A 16240-nucleotide genomic window follows, 5' to 3' on the forward strand; every position below is an offset into this window, starting at 1 on the left:
ACTATTGGTGCCCTCACTTCTCCACTTCATTATTATGAGGAAAAATCCCTAGTATTGCCTCCTGTGAGTCGCTGTCAGTTGCTCACATGGGGGCGTCCCAGAGGAACATGGCATTGGAAGCCAGGCATTGGAAGCCGGGCAGAACTGAGGAACCCTAGCTCTCTCTTTGGATCTTGGTCCAGCTTTTTGCCTGGTTTATCTGGACTTAGTCTCTTCACTGTGAGGGAGGCATGAGCATCTCATTTGCGTTGAGCTACATGATCAGGACTGTGACCAAGCATGTCAAACTCGCGGCCAGCCGGCCTCATGCCGCATTTATTTGGCCCGTGTTAGCCTTTGAGCTTGACATGCTTGGTGTAGACCTAGACCCCATCCTCACCCCATGCCATCTGTCAGCAAGTGATTTAACCTTTCTCACTCCAGTTTCCTTATGTGAAAATGGGATAATAGTGGTACACATCCCTAGGGCTGGTGCAAAAAATATATAATTAGTTGTATATGCACTTGTTCTTGAGTCCTCCTTCCCTGTTCCATGACTGGAAGCTGACCAACAGGGACATTGATGGACTTCCTCATCCTCTGATTGTTCTAGAGTCAGTGGGAGACATGAGGGCAAGAGGGGCATGAGGTCAGGATAATTATTTCTTCAGCTCCACCCTTCTGGGTGGCCTGTAGGGAAGGTCACAGTTGCTCCCAGCTGACTCTCTTAGACAGTTCTCACTAGGTTCTGGGGACCCATTCCTTCTCCTGGCTACTTCAGACTTACCTTCGGCTCGGTGAATAATGATTTATTTATGTTCCCTCAAATGTGAATGCTTGCACACAATATGCTTCCTAGCATACACACCATGAAAAGTGCTTAGCCTGGTATACAACAAGCATTTGCATGGTTGTTGGGAGGATTAAATAAAACTATGTGCATAGAATAATTGGTGCAAAATGGGAGTCAATTCATGATGATAATAATATATTATTAATAATAAAGAAAATATTATTGAATACTATATTAGCTATTATTTCAAGTGCCTATTATAGAAAAAGCACTAGATTAGCTCATGATTTCACTCTGCTCCTCACATTCCCAAATCTACAAGTAGTTAAATTTTTCCCCAATTTATGAACAAGAAAACAAAAACTCAGAGATTTCTAAGTAACTGGCCCAGAACACACAGCAGGTTTGTTCTGACTCCAGAGCTCTTTCTCCTAATCACTTCACTGCCTTTTGTTATAAGAATTTCTACTCATGCTTCCTGATGCAGACTTTTGTTTTTAAGTAGCAAGTGATTTTAATAAAAGATTAGAACAAAAAGGCAAAATTAACACAAACATTGATAATATGACAAATTTGCTCCAAGTGTTTGTAGGATCCCAAGAAGAGACCCTGTGATCAAGTCTCACACTGAAATCTTGGGCCCTATCACAGAATTTCACCAACTTAACTTGTCTTACCAGATATGACTTAGGTTGCTATATGTACCGCTGCTTCCATTGGAGATATATGAAAACCAAACCTGAAAGTCACAAGCCATAAAGAGAAATGCTGACAACTTTTATTAAAGACCTAGAAGTGAAAAACAATGCTTTAAAAGTTTTAGAAGAAAATATAAAGGTATACCTGTGTTTCCTGTCATAGGAATTCTTTATATGTTTTGAACACTGATCCATTATCAGATCTAGGTGTTTATTGTTCTCCAGGCTCACCCCTTTCAGTTAGACGTCAAACCTTGGAGGACTCTTTAATTCTCTGCCTCCCAGGACTCTCATTCCTCCAGTAAGTCCTCTTGGCTTTGTTTATATCCAAATTACCATCACTTCTCATCGCTTCTGCTGTTGCCTCTTAGGTCAAAGCAACCATTGTAAGTATATATTGTATATCTCTGGGCCACTAAAGTTGCTTCCTAACTTACCTCCCCTCTGCCATCTGCAGAGAAAAGATAACTGCATGCCCAATAAAGTTGGAGTGACCTAGGGAAGGCACTTAAATGTCAGTCACACCTGGGAAACTATGGATTGGCCACTGCAAACACTGGGAAATTTGGGAATACATCATCTCCTAAACAAAGGAATTTGCTCTCTTGTTGCTCCTTGCTGTGCTTGGCTCTTGGCTTGTGGTGCTCTCTTGTTTTGCTCCTGCTCTGTTTCCTCCATAGCCATGTGGCCCTGCAGACCCCACACCCAAGGGACTAATGGACTGCAGCTGGAAACACAAACTAATTCAGCCTGATGCTGGACTGGAACCGGCTCCAGCATGGAAAGAAAACTCTGGATACTGGACTAAGGGAAATGGGACACTGGAAACTGAGGGATGTAATTCCATGGAAATAAAGCTTTCCACTATAATTCATCCTTCTATGGGGGCCTCCAGAAACACTTATTCCAGAAATACCCAAAGAACCCCACTTCCACTAGCAACTGGGTGAGATGAAGCCCTCTCCTATCCTAGAACAAGGGCACATACCTAGGATTCGGATTCAATCCCCAGTTGGGGAGTATGGGAGGCGCTCTCTCTCTCTTTCTCTCTCTCTCTCTCTCTCTCTCTCTCTCTCTCTCTCTCTCTCTCTCTCCCTCCCTTTCTCTTGGACAATTTTGCTTAAAAAACAACTAAGTATTAAACCAGACAGATGCTTTGAATGGTCAGGAAATAAATTCTCTAAGGTACAGTTAAAGGTCATTGATATGATCATTTCCCCACCAGACATCTTTCTAATAGAATTTCACACCATCTTGGGGAATCTGGCCAGCCAGATACCTTCTCAGTGACCCCTCAGATATGGATGAAAGAAAAGATGGAAAGCAAGAGAAGAGGTCAGCGTATGGCATTCAGGACACATGAGTTTGACCAGATCTGCCATTTACTGGCAAATCATTTCCACTTTCTGCACTTCAGTAGCCCTGTTTATAAAAGAATTTTGACCATTCTCATTTTTTCCAAGTTTAGGCTGCATAAGCATCACCAATTGGGCTAATTAATATGCGGTTCTCAGATCCCACCTGCAGATCATTAACTCATTAGAGCTAGGTCATGCCCAACAATTAGCATTTTAAGCCAGCACCTGAGTTAATTCTCTTCCCAATGGTCTGCTTTGTCATACCACAGCACTAGACTAGGTGACCTCTATTTCTGCCTGAATCTTCTGCTGAATTGAGTTAAAAGCAATATAATTTCAATATTAGTGAATAGTGGGGCTTTTTGTTTGTGTGTGTGTGTGAACAACATTCTTAAATATCACTTGAAATGTTCATTTAAAAAGGGACATTTTGCCTCCATATACTTCTACTTGAGTCTTAACTGTTATTTCCCTAATTTGATGAAAGTCACTATACTCTTTCATCATTTTTAATTTCAGTTAGGGTTTTGTGTATATGTCCATGTTTTTTGGGCTAAGAAGGATTCTAATAATGAATTTCCTGAGAGGGAGAAAAATATAAAGCTATCACCATATATTTACTGGGAACAGTTCTGAAAGTAATTGGAAAGTGGCCAAAATCTGAATTATTGTACTATTGAATTCAAGTCAGAATTGTAGAAAGCAGGAACATTACACTGGCTAACTTATAGCCTTTGTTCAACTGAGGCTTATCCTGTAATAAGAAACATGATTTGAAAATAAACAACTACATGGTATTATAAGAGGAGGCTCTAGTTTCCCCAATCTTAGCTTTAGATATGACCAGTTTCTACCACAAAGCAAGAGATACCTATTCCTGTCTTTCTCCTAATTGGATAAGTGATGTGAAATTCTGTGATTTCCAGCTGCCTGCCATCAATTCATCCTTCTTCTGATAATGACACCCTAGTTGTTTCTGGGCAACACAGTTTCTCTCACTCTTAGATCATGTGTTTTGTGGGAGCAGTGCTTTTAGGGTGAAAGGACATTCTTCTTAGCACAGGGATTGGTTCAGGGATGGGTATGAGACAATATGGACCAGTAAGAATTAAGCTTCAGACTTTCTTTGAATAGGTGAAGAAGAGACCAGCGCTTTCATTTTGATAGATTTAAAACTGGGTGGATGTGGGCTAGAGCTGCTGACCACTGTTTCGTGGCATCTAAAACTGGAGGCAACCTGTGGAGAACAGAGCCAAAAACAGCAAGGGAGAGAAGGAATAGCCAATACTTTAAGCTGTGTTTGAAGCTGTCAGATCTACCCATGAGCTGATAATTTTTTTTTTAACCAGCTTTCTTTCAGTTACTTGAAACCAAACAAATCCTAGCTGATTCACTCATCAACTTTGCCCAAATCATGTAAGTTCTTTAAACTTCAATGCTTTATTTGTCACTTTTTAAAAAATATGCAAAATAAATTTCAATAAATTGAAAACACCTTGATTTCTATCAAGTTGTAATGCAATTATCAGAATATAAAAGCATATACAAGAAAAGAAAGGCTATGTAAGAAACTGGTAATCATGTTTCTATTGAGGAATGGAGTTGGGAGGAAGACAGTATATCCTTTTGTACTATTTGTATTTTTATTATGTATACATTTATTATTAAAAATTCCAAGTATAGCCCTGGCCAGTGTGGCTCAGTTGGTTGGGCATTGTCCCATGCACCCAAAGGTTGCTGATTTGATTCCTAGTTAGGCCACATGCCCAGGTTTCAGGCTCGATCCCGGCTGGGGGGTGTGCAGGAGGCAGCTGATCAATGTTTCTCTCACATTAAGGTTTTTTTTTTTTTCTCTCTCTCTCCCTTCATCTCTCTCTGAAAACCAATTTAAAAATCCCAATTATATAATTCTACAAAGACAATTTCTTTGATAAACAATAGCATGCTTATTATTTACAAACCAAATTTGTCTTTTGAATTTAATATTTGGTAGCACTGTGACACAGTAAATAGATGCCAAAATATATCTTTCCATTTTTTAAGATTCTTTTTTGCCCTACCATGTGCTAAAACAATGATGATGACACAAACATTTAAATTAATCTTCAGATATCTTCAAAATATACTGTACACTTTATTCTACTAGAAAATCTTTCTGAATTTTGTAGACAATATATCTACTCCCTCATTTTCCGAGTATTAATTTAATTTATCAAGATGCCATCTGTTCTGTTCCTCTAATCCTCAGCTCACCCATGTTGAAGATGAGAAGTCTCAAAGTGAATGCATAGTTCAAATTGAGGACTTGGGGTGGCTTATGTAATTCCATTTTGTTGCCTCTTCAGCCTCAGGGATGGGTTATGCCACTTCATTTTATTTCCCATTGTCCCAACATCTTATTATTTGGTTTTTGATGAATAGAGCTTATTGAGATGATTTAAGTAAACCTTCTGCTCAGAGGAACAGAAAGACAATACCTAGAAATGAGATCTATAAAGATGAATATTAATTGGGTACATTTAGATCCTCTTTGTGGTTTTTTAAACTTGAGTTTTAGAGAGAGAGAGTGAGAGAGAGAGAGAGAAGAAGGGCAAGCGAAAGAGAAAGAGAGAGAGAAAATATCAATTTGTTGTTCCACTTATTTACACCTGCATTGGTTGCTTCTCGTATGTGCTCTGACTGGGGATCGCACCTGCAACCGTGGCTTATCAGGTCCACACTCTAACCAACTGAGCTACTGGGTCAGGGCCCTGTGTTTTCTTTATCTTCATGAATTATGAATCAGGGTCAGAATGAGGTGGTCTTCAGAGGCTGTTACACTGCCCAGTTATCCGTTCTCCCCCCTCTTCTTCTGGTCCTGATTGTAGTATCGGTAATAATTTATACCTAAACACTGGACCTGAAAGGACCCTGTTAGAACTCAGGGATCTAGGGTTACTTTAGCAGTCTAGACCCAGTGTTATAAATTTACTTCAGTGTATTTTACCAAATGTTTAATGCTCATTTATTTCTCTCAATATCCCTTTTGAACAAATGCAATTATTATACCCATTATACAGATGAGAATAAGGAGGTAAAAGAGCCTATGTTGAATAACTTATCCAAGGTCCCACCTGTAGGAAGCAGCAGCCTGATTAAAGAACCTGTGCTCCTTACTCTTCTCAATGGGCTTAGACTCCAGTAGGTAGATCTCAGCTTACGCCAATAGACAAGGGTGAAAACAAACTCAACTACAATGCACAAACATAGATCAGAGAAGGGCAGGATTTATTTTATCTGGAGAGACCAGAGAGCTTCCTGGAGGAGGTGATATAATAGGTAGGTTTTGAAAGATAAATGGGTGTCTATCAGGCAAACACAAGTGAATATCAGGCAACCACAAAGTTCATGTGCAAAAAAGCAAAAAAAAAAAAGCAATTTTATTCACTGATCTCTGAACTAGAATTTAAGACTACCATAGCATATACGTACAAATTAGGGACCAAGATGCTAGAAGTAAAAATGAACTTCAGCATTGATACAACTCATATTTGCCCTACTAAAAGAATTCGTTCTCTTTAGTCCTTAGGAATGTATTTAGCTATATGAAGATACTAGAGGCCTGGTACAAGGATTCGTGCACTGGTGGGATCCCTCGGCCTGGCCTGTGGGGATCAGGCCAAAACCCGCTCTCTAACACCCCCCAAAGGGTCCCAGATTGTGAGAGGGTGGTTCTCGGGTGATGCACCCTGGAATCGAGCTCCCTCCTATCTGGTTCCAGGTGCGTCACCCAAGAACCGAAACTGCCAATTCACCACAGCTTGGCAGCTCCTGTGTTGAGCATCTGCCTTCTGGTGGTCAGTGTGTGTCATAGCTACAGGCTAGCCGGTCACTTAGGCTTTTATGTATATACTAGAGGCCCAGTGCATGATTGAATCATGCACGTTTAGGGGGGGAGATGGGTGCCTGTCCGCTGGTGCACCAGGCCTTTCAGAAGCCTCCGGCGTGGTGGAGGCTTCTGAAAGGCCGGGTGCCTGAGCGGACAGGCACCCAGCTCCCACGCTTTTGCTTTTGATCACTGGTGCAAGGCTTTCAGAAGCCTCCAGCGGGGCAGAGGCTTCTGAAAGGCCAGGTGCCTGAGCGGACAGGAACCCAGCTCCCACGCTTTTGCTTTCGATCTCGGGGGAGCTGGGTGCCTGTCCGCTGGTGCACCAGGCCTTTCAGAAGCCTCCGCCCTGCTGGACGTGAGCTCGCTGCCCCAGAGGCCCCTTCTGTGCCGCAGCACAGCCATGGCGCAGACGCTGAGCTCGAGCCACCGCTGGCAACATGAGCTCAGTGGCCCGCCGGCCCAATAGGCCACCCCGGCCACCCGAGTCCCGCCCCCCTGCGCCTCCTGGCCAATCGCAGGCATAGCGAAGGTACGGTCAATTTGCATATTTGTCTATTATTAGGTAGGATAATCCTACCTAATAATAGACAAATATATATATATATATATATATATGTGTGTGTGTGTGTGTGTGTGTGTGTGTGTGTATATATATATATATATATATATATATATATATATATCTCCTACCTAATAATAGACAAATATCCTACCTAATAATAGACAAATATATATATACTAGAGGCCTGGTGCACGAATTTGTGCACAGGTGGGGTCTGGCTGGCCCACCCTAATGAGGGGGTGGTGATCAGGGGCAGGGCCGGCCGAGGGAGGGGCCATGGACAGTTGGCTGGCTGGCCCCACCCCCTGGTTGAATTCCTGGTCAAACTCCCGGATGAGGGGACAGTTTGCATATTAGCTTTTTATTATATAGGACTAGAGGCCCAATGCACGAAATTCATGCACAGAGGGGGGGGGTCCCTCAGCTCAGCCTGCACCCTCTCATAATCTGGGACCTTTCAGGGGATGTCCAATTGCCAGTTTAGGCCCAATCCCGGAGATCGGGCCTAAACAGGCAGTCAGACATCCCTCTCGCAATCTGGAACTTCTAGCTCCTAACCGCTCTGCCTGCCTGCCTGATCACCCCTAAACGCTTGCCTGGCTGCCTGATTTTGCCCCTAAAACTCAAGCTTCTTTTTCTATTTTTAATATTTATATTTCTTCTTTATTTTTTATTTTAAAAGTCAAGCTTCTTGAGAACATGAGGTATTTAACATTATCCCATATTCTTTACAGAGAGCTAAGCATGGTAAACACAGCAAATACTTAATACTTATGGGCTTCTATACAAACACTTTCCAACCAGGAGTGTTTTAATAGGCAGTCTCCAAAAACTTGAACTGGAAAACCTAAAAGTAGAGTGCTCAGATTTCAGGCATCAGGTGCTATTAGTAGGATTTCTATCCCAGTTAAACTCTGATTCTGAGCTCTCAACAGTCTGTGCAAACTGCCTTTCACTGTCTCCCAAGTTTCTTATTCATCACTATCCCATTTTCCTTTTTAAAATTTTTTTTTTTTGAGTTCAATGTTTTATATCCACATCAGTATCAACATACCATACAGAACCCACCTGCCAGCCGAGCTGGGCAGGCAGGAGGGGGGCCCATGGCAGCATAGAAAACCGGGGTTCTTGTCCCAAAAGAGGAGAAAATGGGTTTCCAGTCGAGGAAACAAAATCAGAGCCCAACATGATCAAGGAGAAGCCTTGAAACTGCATGGAGCGGAGGTGCTGTGGGCAGCGGTGCATCTCGGCTGGCCCAGCAGGACCTGCAGCAGCCTCGGCTCCTGGGAAGGCTGGGGTCCGATAGGGCCCAGCTCTTGAGGTTATTTTTAATCATTTTGCTTTTGAGGGAGAAGGGTTTCTGGGAAGCAGCTCCATGTGGAGGTAACCAGTGCAGGTTTCACTTCAGGGTTTGGAGGGGAAGTTGGGTCTGTGGGGCGAACCCGCCAAGCCCCAAATGTCACAGCTGAGGTTCTTAGAAGTGGCCCAGCGAACTTCCTTCCTGCCTTCTTCCTGCCCTGACCCCAGGTCCATGGCTTAAAAATCAGGGCACCAGGCTGGGGCTGAGCACCCAGGGGCCTTTGTAAACATGGCAGGTACAGGCAGGGGGAGCTTGGGGGACTGTAGGAACTGGTGGGGGCAGCCAGAGCCAGGGGAGGGCAGGGCCCATGGGGAAAGGGGACATGGGGTAGAGGAGGTACGCTCCTCTGACAGAGACTTAGAGGTACAGAGACTAAGAGAGAGAGAGAGGACAGAGATGGGGATAGAAAGAGTGACAGGAAGAGAGAGACTCAGAGAAAGCAAGAGAGAGATTGAGACAGAGAAAGATTCACAAAGAAGAGAGACAGACAGAAAGATGGAGTCCTGGTCTGTATGAGTCAGCAGGCTGGGGGTGGGGGGAGGAGGAGAGGGGCCGGGCTCACACGGGTGGGATGTGCAGTGTGACGGTAAGGGCATTGTTGTGTTGCACCACGGAGGTGTGCTGGTGATGCAGCACCAGCTCCTTCAGAGACCCGTACAGGCTGTAGGGCTCCGCAAAACCCAAGCCAGTGGCCGGGCGGTAGATGACACAGTGCTTGGTATCCCCGGCCGCCACCACGGAGCAGGCATGGCAGCCCCGCTGGCTGCTCTCATGGATGAGGAAGGTACCATCCCGCGGGCCGTCCAGCATTTCCTCAGCCTGTGTGCGGTTGATCTTGCCCACATACCAGGTTCGTTCCTCATGGTGGGGGAGGTCATCCTCATCCTCCATCAGTGCATTCTGGTCTTCAGGCTCATTTGTGATTCCCACTCATTGATTTTCTTCTGCCGGGCGCCTTTCTGGGTGAGCCATACCAGGTTCTATACCAGGTTCTGGTCTCGGATCTTGTGCCGCTGCAGGAGGTCTGGCTTCAGGCTGTGCATGCGCTCATCGATCTCCGGGTGTCCAAGGCCTGTGTCCGCAGCTCCTGTCCCAGCTTCGGGCGGCTCTTGTGCATCTCGGGGATGCGAGACTGGAGCCGTTCTGAGTTCAGCAGGATCCTCTGCATCTCGTTTTCATTGCCCTCAGCCGGAAGCGCTCCAGATACTCCTTGTGCACTTCTCTTGAGTCTGGCCCTGCTCTTCGAAGATCTTGATTGAAGGCTTCGATTGAGGTGCGCTTCATCTGCAGTTCCCGGGAGGTGCGTGTGCACTCCTCCTGGAGCTGGTCACACTTGCGGCTCTTGTCCTCCGCTTCAAACCGAGGTAACAAACCAATAATTTCCCGCCAGAAGTCACGTCCAAATACTGCCAGACTGAGGACTACAGGGCTGACTGTGTACATGCGCAGTAACAGGCTCAGTTCTAGCGTGGGCGCCCAGGCGTCCTCCACAATCCCACAATCCTCTGGTCGCACACTTCCGGTTTTTCTAGCTCCTCCTTAAATGGTGTTTTCTTCAGTCGTGTTGCAAGTCCAGGGCCTCTAGTTGGAGAGGATTTTTTCTGTTCTTTGACATTGATGGCTGTTTACTATTTGGAATCAGTGAAGTTTCGGGAAGTTCATGCCATGAACATGTCAGTCCCAAGCGCACGCATGAAACAACCGCCCATTCAGTCCACGGCTGGTGCCGCAATGAGAAAGGTAGGTGCTGAGCCATTTTCCAATCGGATCTTCCTCTTCCTTCCCCAGCACACTCCAAACCTACTCCAGGCTGACCACCCCACCCCCGCAGACCCTTAAGACCTTCCTCCCTATTTCTTTGACTTTCCCCCATCAAACTCGCACCCAATCTCCTTGCCTAGCGGCGCCCCTAACCACTCCCAGGAGTCGGGGCCAGCCTGGGCGAGGGGCCTTGGTGTTCTGGTCTCTGGTCGTTATGGTAGCTGGCTTTAGATAGATAGATAGATAGATAGATATAATAATGCTTTGCAAAATACACAAATCACAGAGAAATGTTCTTACTATGTAAGTTATATGGCATATTGATTGCATTAATGGCCTCAATTCTTTCCTCTTTCTTGTATTCCCACGTTTGGCTGTATAACTTTGTAATTCCTTTCACTGGAGATCCGGAGTTACTTCATCAACCTTGAATCTGGGCTGTCTTAGTTGCTTGCTTTAGCCATGGGGATGTTAGCAGAGATGACACAGAAGCTTAAAAAAGCATGTGGGGAAAAATAAGGGGGAAAAGATGACATATTTTTGAAACCAGACAACCAGTGGGTCTGGTCTGCCTGTCACTACTTGAGCCAATTAAGCAGAGACAGGGTTGAATCATATATAAGTGTTTATTTCCATAAACAGGTTGAGAGCAGCAGGTCACCCACGAATATCTGCTCTGCACCCACCCATAAACCAGCTGCTTACTAGTATATGGGGTGTGTTAGGTCTGGTGCCTGTCATAGTGGGCGGAGCCCCTGTTACGTGAAGCAGGGGCCCTGGGCTTCAGGAGCTAACCGTAGACACTCTCAGAAGTGTGCATATGCTCGTGCCACTGGCATCCACCCCGAAATGCGTACGTGGTTAATATTCATGAGGGCTTCTACCAGGGGAGTCTGTCGGGGCATATGGAAACCCCAGCCTCTATTCTCAGCAAGTTTCCACCAAAGTGTCTGAGTCTATTTACTCACAATTTGCTGATGTTTTGACATTTCCTCCCTGATTTGCCGAATGCCTCATGGCACATTCATGATCAGAAGTGATATCCCAATGAGCAAAGATTGGCTTCTCCTGTTGCCATGGGCCATCCTGTCTCATTTTCTCACAGAATAAATGTTGTACTCAAGGCAAAATAAAAAAGTGGCAGCCCCAAATGTCTGCAGTTTCTGTGTCTTATGCCTGGCCCTGAATGCCTCCAGGTTCTGTGTCTTATGCCTGGCCCTGAATATCTGCAGGTTCTCTGTCTTATGCCTAGCCCTGAATATCTGCAGGTTCTGTGTCTTATGCCTGGCCCTGAATATCTGCAGGTTCTGTGTCTTAGGCCTAGCCCTGAATATCTGCAGGTTCTGTGTCTTATGCCTAGCCCTGAATATCTGCAGGTTCTGTGTCTTATGCCTGGCCCTGAATATCTGCAGGTTCTGTGTCTTATGCCTAGCCCTGAATATCTGCAGGTTCTGTGTCTTATGCCTAGCCCTGAATATCTGCAGGTTCTGTGTCTTATGCCTAGCCTCCGTGGGTGAGAGAGGAAAGTTGAACCCACACAGCTAGCTCTGCAGCAATGGTTTTGCAGACAACATTTCCACCTGCCTGGTGAGATAAGAATAAAGATGTTACCAGACTGTTTTTCAAATTTAAAAAATGAAACATGTTTGCTGCCACTACAAGCAGTATAAAATCTGAAAAGCAAAACTTCCTCTCCCATCTCACTCCCAGCCCTATTTACTTAATTCTATACACAATGTCAAAGAAACATATAGGAACACATTTATTTGCATAAGTATGTGGGTTTTTTGCTTACTGAATTAAAGCTAAGATGTCACTGATTATGTAATCTGTCATTATTTTATATACAACATCAAGACTGTGGCCTATCTAATAGCAATTACAAGATATCATAAATTATAAGACTCACCTTATAAAAGTGTGAAAAAATGCACATCTTGGAATCAATGGAGTATGGCATTGTTTTGCATTGTTTTTCTCTTAACGGCATAGCACAGATATATTTTCACTCCAGGGCAATTGCATCACCTCTTTTCAAACTGTTACATATTATGACATAGTTATCTGGCCCACAATTTATTTAGCCGGTCTCATATTATTTACACCATGTTAATTTCAAATTTACTATTAAAATAGCACTGGATGAGCATGTACCAGTATAAACTGTCATACACGTATATACAGACTTATATGAACATTTTATAAAACATGTTCCTAAAAGGGTCAAGGGTTATGCACCAATAAAATGTTTACTAGTATAGTTACTGAGAAAACAGGAGCTGGTGGTTTTAATCCCCTTTTCCAATGGGAATACAGTGGCTCTGAGCATGCGAGTGCCTGGCTCAGGTTTGGGTGGTTAGCAGGAGGTGGAGCAGGTTGCCAGTCATTTTCTGACTGGGCAAGACTCTCAACCCCGTACTCACCCTCCTTTGTCCTCTCCACTGTGGATCATCATATATAATTTCTTTTTATTGATTTCAGAGAGAGGAAGAGAGAAGGAGAGATAGAAACATCAATGATGAGAGAGAATCATTGACCAGCTGCCTCCTGCATGCCCCCTACTGGAGATCGAGCCCACAACCCCCGTATGTGCCCTTGACCAGAATCGAACTTGGGGCCCTTCAGTCTGCAGGCCCACGCTCTACCCCCTGAGCCAAACCGGCTAGGGCTGGGCTCATCTTTGATAGAACATGAAATGATTGGTAAGTTTAACAAGCAGGCATTTCAACTCTTGGAGAGAGGTAGTCACATTTTTATAAGGCTCTGAACCTGACATTCATGGGCACAGCCATTTACTTTGTGGGCATTAATGATCTGTGATGGCAAAGCCACTTGAATTATTAGTATGCATATCTGAGCAGTCAGATTCAAGGCTGATTGGTTCGGTTCAGTAGAAGTTATTCTACTTTTAGGGGAGAAAAAGCAAAAGCACAGGTCTTCTTGGCTCTATGGAGTGGTGAGGTTACTAGTACTTGTGAGTTGTGCTAAACTGACTCTCCAGATTAGGTGATCGGTTCCAATTTGGCAGCCTTCCACTGATCTTCCTCCCCTTTTCTCTATCTCTCTGCCCCTTATTTAATAAGGAGGAGTGTCTATGCAGACCTGGTCACATCAAACCAAGCAAATTTCTGCTGTTACCATACTCAGGCAATGTTGAATGGAAATAAAACTTTATTACCTATAGAATTATTCTGATTGACAGCCAACACTATTCAGATCTCCTAGAGCAGTGCTTCTGTGCATATGAATCCCGGGGCCTGATTAATTTTAGAATTTTGATTCTAATTCAGAAGGTCTGCAGCAAGGCCCAGGTTCTGCATTTCTGGAGGAGGGGATGCCTGTGCTGCTGGGCCACAAACCCCAAATTGAGTGATAAGGTTCTAGATCTGCCGTCAGCAAACTACAATCAGTGGGCCATTCAGGACCGTATCCAGTTTTGAAAATAAAGTTTTATTGGAACACAACCATGCCCATTTGTTTATGTGTTGTCTATGGCCACTTTTCTACTGCAAGGGCAGTATTAGTTGCAAAGCCCAAAATATTTGCTCCCTGGCCCTTTACAGAGAAAGTTTGCTGCCCCTGCCTTGGATGTTTCCTTTAATATTGAAAACTTGGTCCACAGAACAGATTTTCAACCTTCATCCAACATCCAATTGTGGATGAAAAGGGGCCACACATTAAACCTGACAAGCTCAGGGAAGGCCTGCAGGGTAGTCTGGTAAACTCAGAGACCTATGGTAACTGTTAGGGTTACCGAAGGAGGAAGGCACAAAGCCAAAAGTGATAAGGGATTATAAATTTACTAGAGACCCCGTACACGGATTTGTGCATCGGTGGGTCCCTCAGGTGGCCTGCGGGGATGGAGCCGAAACTGGCAGTCCAATGCCGTCTGTTGTTCCTGCTCATCCCGGCCCCACTGTGCCCACAGCCACTCCGCTGCGGTCTCCAGGCTGCGGCGGCCAGCCATGAGCCCTGAGTCTGCCTCCTGTCGGTCAGCTGAGCAGCGATCCCACTGTGGGAGTGCACTGACTACCAGGGGGAAGCTCCTGCATTGAACGTCTGCCCCTGGTGGTCAGTGCACGTCATAGCGACCTGTTGACCAGTCAAATAGTTGACGGGTTGATCGGTTGCTTAGTTTTTATATATATAGATTAGGTCATCTGGACACCTGATGGGCTGAGCCCCAAAATGGCACCAGCACCCAGAGACGGAGAGTCAGAGACTTTTAAAAGATTCTAGGTGAGCTTTTTCAGTGGGGAATTCTCTGGGTGGGTCTGGATCCTACACAACTCTGGACGGGAAAGATAATGGTCTTAGCAAAAGCAAAAGGGAATGTCAGTTGTGAAGTGGGCTAAAGGTCAGTTCCCAGGAGAGTGGGTATCAATTCAATTATTTGATCAGACCTAACAGTAACCACATAGGATGGTCTGAAATTAAAACAATTTAACTAAAAGCAGTTTAGGGCAGGTAGTTGCGTCCTAGGCCAGTATCTTCCCTGACAAAGGTCAATCTTTACCTGAAGTAAGCCTGTCTGTTGTCTTTTTGTATATAATATAACACACCTTTGGAATGTCAAAGTAATTTCCTTTTTCTGGACCCTTCATTGTGATTGAGTTAATTGTTGACAGTTAGCTATCCTCCACCCACCCATGTAAAAGAAGTGTGTGTCTATCATACTTTTTATCCAATCCCAGAAGCTTCGCCACTTTGCTGTCTCCTACCTCCTTAATCTATCACCAATGGATTTCATGTAACCCTCCTCATGCCTCCTCCTTTGACTGTAATGTATAAAATAAGGTGCAAAATTGTCATTCTCTGGAGCATTTTTTCAATCCATTGAGATTTTTGCTTCCTGGCAATTGTCAGTTTGGCTCAAGTGAACTCACAAAAATTCTCTACAGGTTTGAGTGTTTCTTATGTTGGCACCAATAAACATTTATCTAGCACTTTTTATGCACTATGTAATGTGCTAACTGAATACAATTATGAACAAGTTATGATCACTATTCTCATGGAGCTTATATTTATTTTCTCCTTTGATATTTCTTCAAGTTACTATACTACCCCCCAAACCTCAGTTTTCTAATCTGTAAAATGGGAGTAAAAATACCTAACTTTTAGGGTTGTTGTAGGTACATGGTAAATTTTTTTTTAAAAAAATAGCTGTTATTGTATCATTTTTATTATTATTCTTACTCTCTAGATTTCTGAAGAAAATGTCCTTACCTTTGCTGTGTGTGTGTGTGTGTGTGTGTGTGTGTGTGTGTGTGTTTCCTTCCTGGTTATTCAGAAAGAACTGGATCTCAATGTGACTTTCTCCTCAAACTTTAAAAGAAAGGTTTAACAATTCAAGCATGGTTTTGGACTTTGAAATCTCTCTTTGATTTAAGACCAAAGCAGGAACAGCTTTCTCTACTTGCTTAATCTGCCACCAGTGAGGTGCTAGTGGTGACATGGCCCCCCAATGAGAAAGGGTGGAGGAGACAGCAGGAGGGCCTCACTTTCTCAGCAAGAGGCGCAGCCTTTGATGGGATTAACTAACAGCTCCCTATGGCAACCTCGAATAGCCATTATGCTAAACGGCTGAGGTGAATTTTTTTCTTTATTTATTAAGGTATTACATATGTGTTCTTATCCCCCCATTGCCCCTCCACCCCACCCCCCTCTCATGCACTCACCCCTCTGTTGTCTGTGTCCATTGGTTAAGTTTATATGCATGCATGCAAGTCCTTTGGTTGATCTCTTCCCCTTCCCCTCATCCTCCCCTACCTTCCCTCTGAGGTTTGACGGTCTGATTGATGCTTCTTTGTCTCTGGGCCTGTTTTTGTTCATCAGTTTATGTTGTTCATTATATTCCACAC

The 16240-nt window shown here is 44.2% G+C and overlaps 1 pseudogene; it reads right to left on the bottom strand.

Annotated features, from left to right (window-relative positions):
* Nucleotides 1-10061, bottom strand: part of LOC129147177 (phosphatidylinositol 3-kinase regulatory subunit beta-like) — a 34520-nt pseudogene extending 24459 nt beyond the window's left edge.
* Nucleotides 10062-16240: the final 6179 nt, after the last annotated feature.

Source organism: Eptesicus fuscus, chromosome 18, assembly GCF_027574615.1.
Source record: "Eptesicus fuscus isolate TK198812 chromosome 18, DD_ASM_mEF_20220401, whole genome shotgun sequence".
Lineage (NCBI taxonomy): Eukaryota > Metazoa > Chordata > Mammalia > Chiroptera > Vespertilionidae > Eptesicus > Eptesicus fuscus.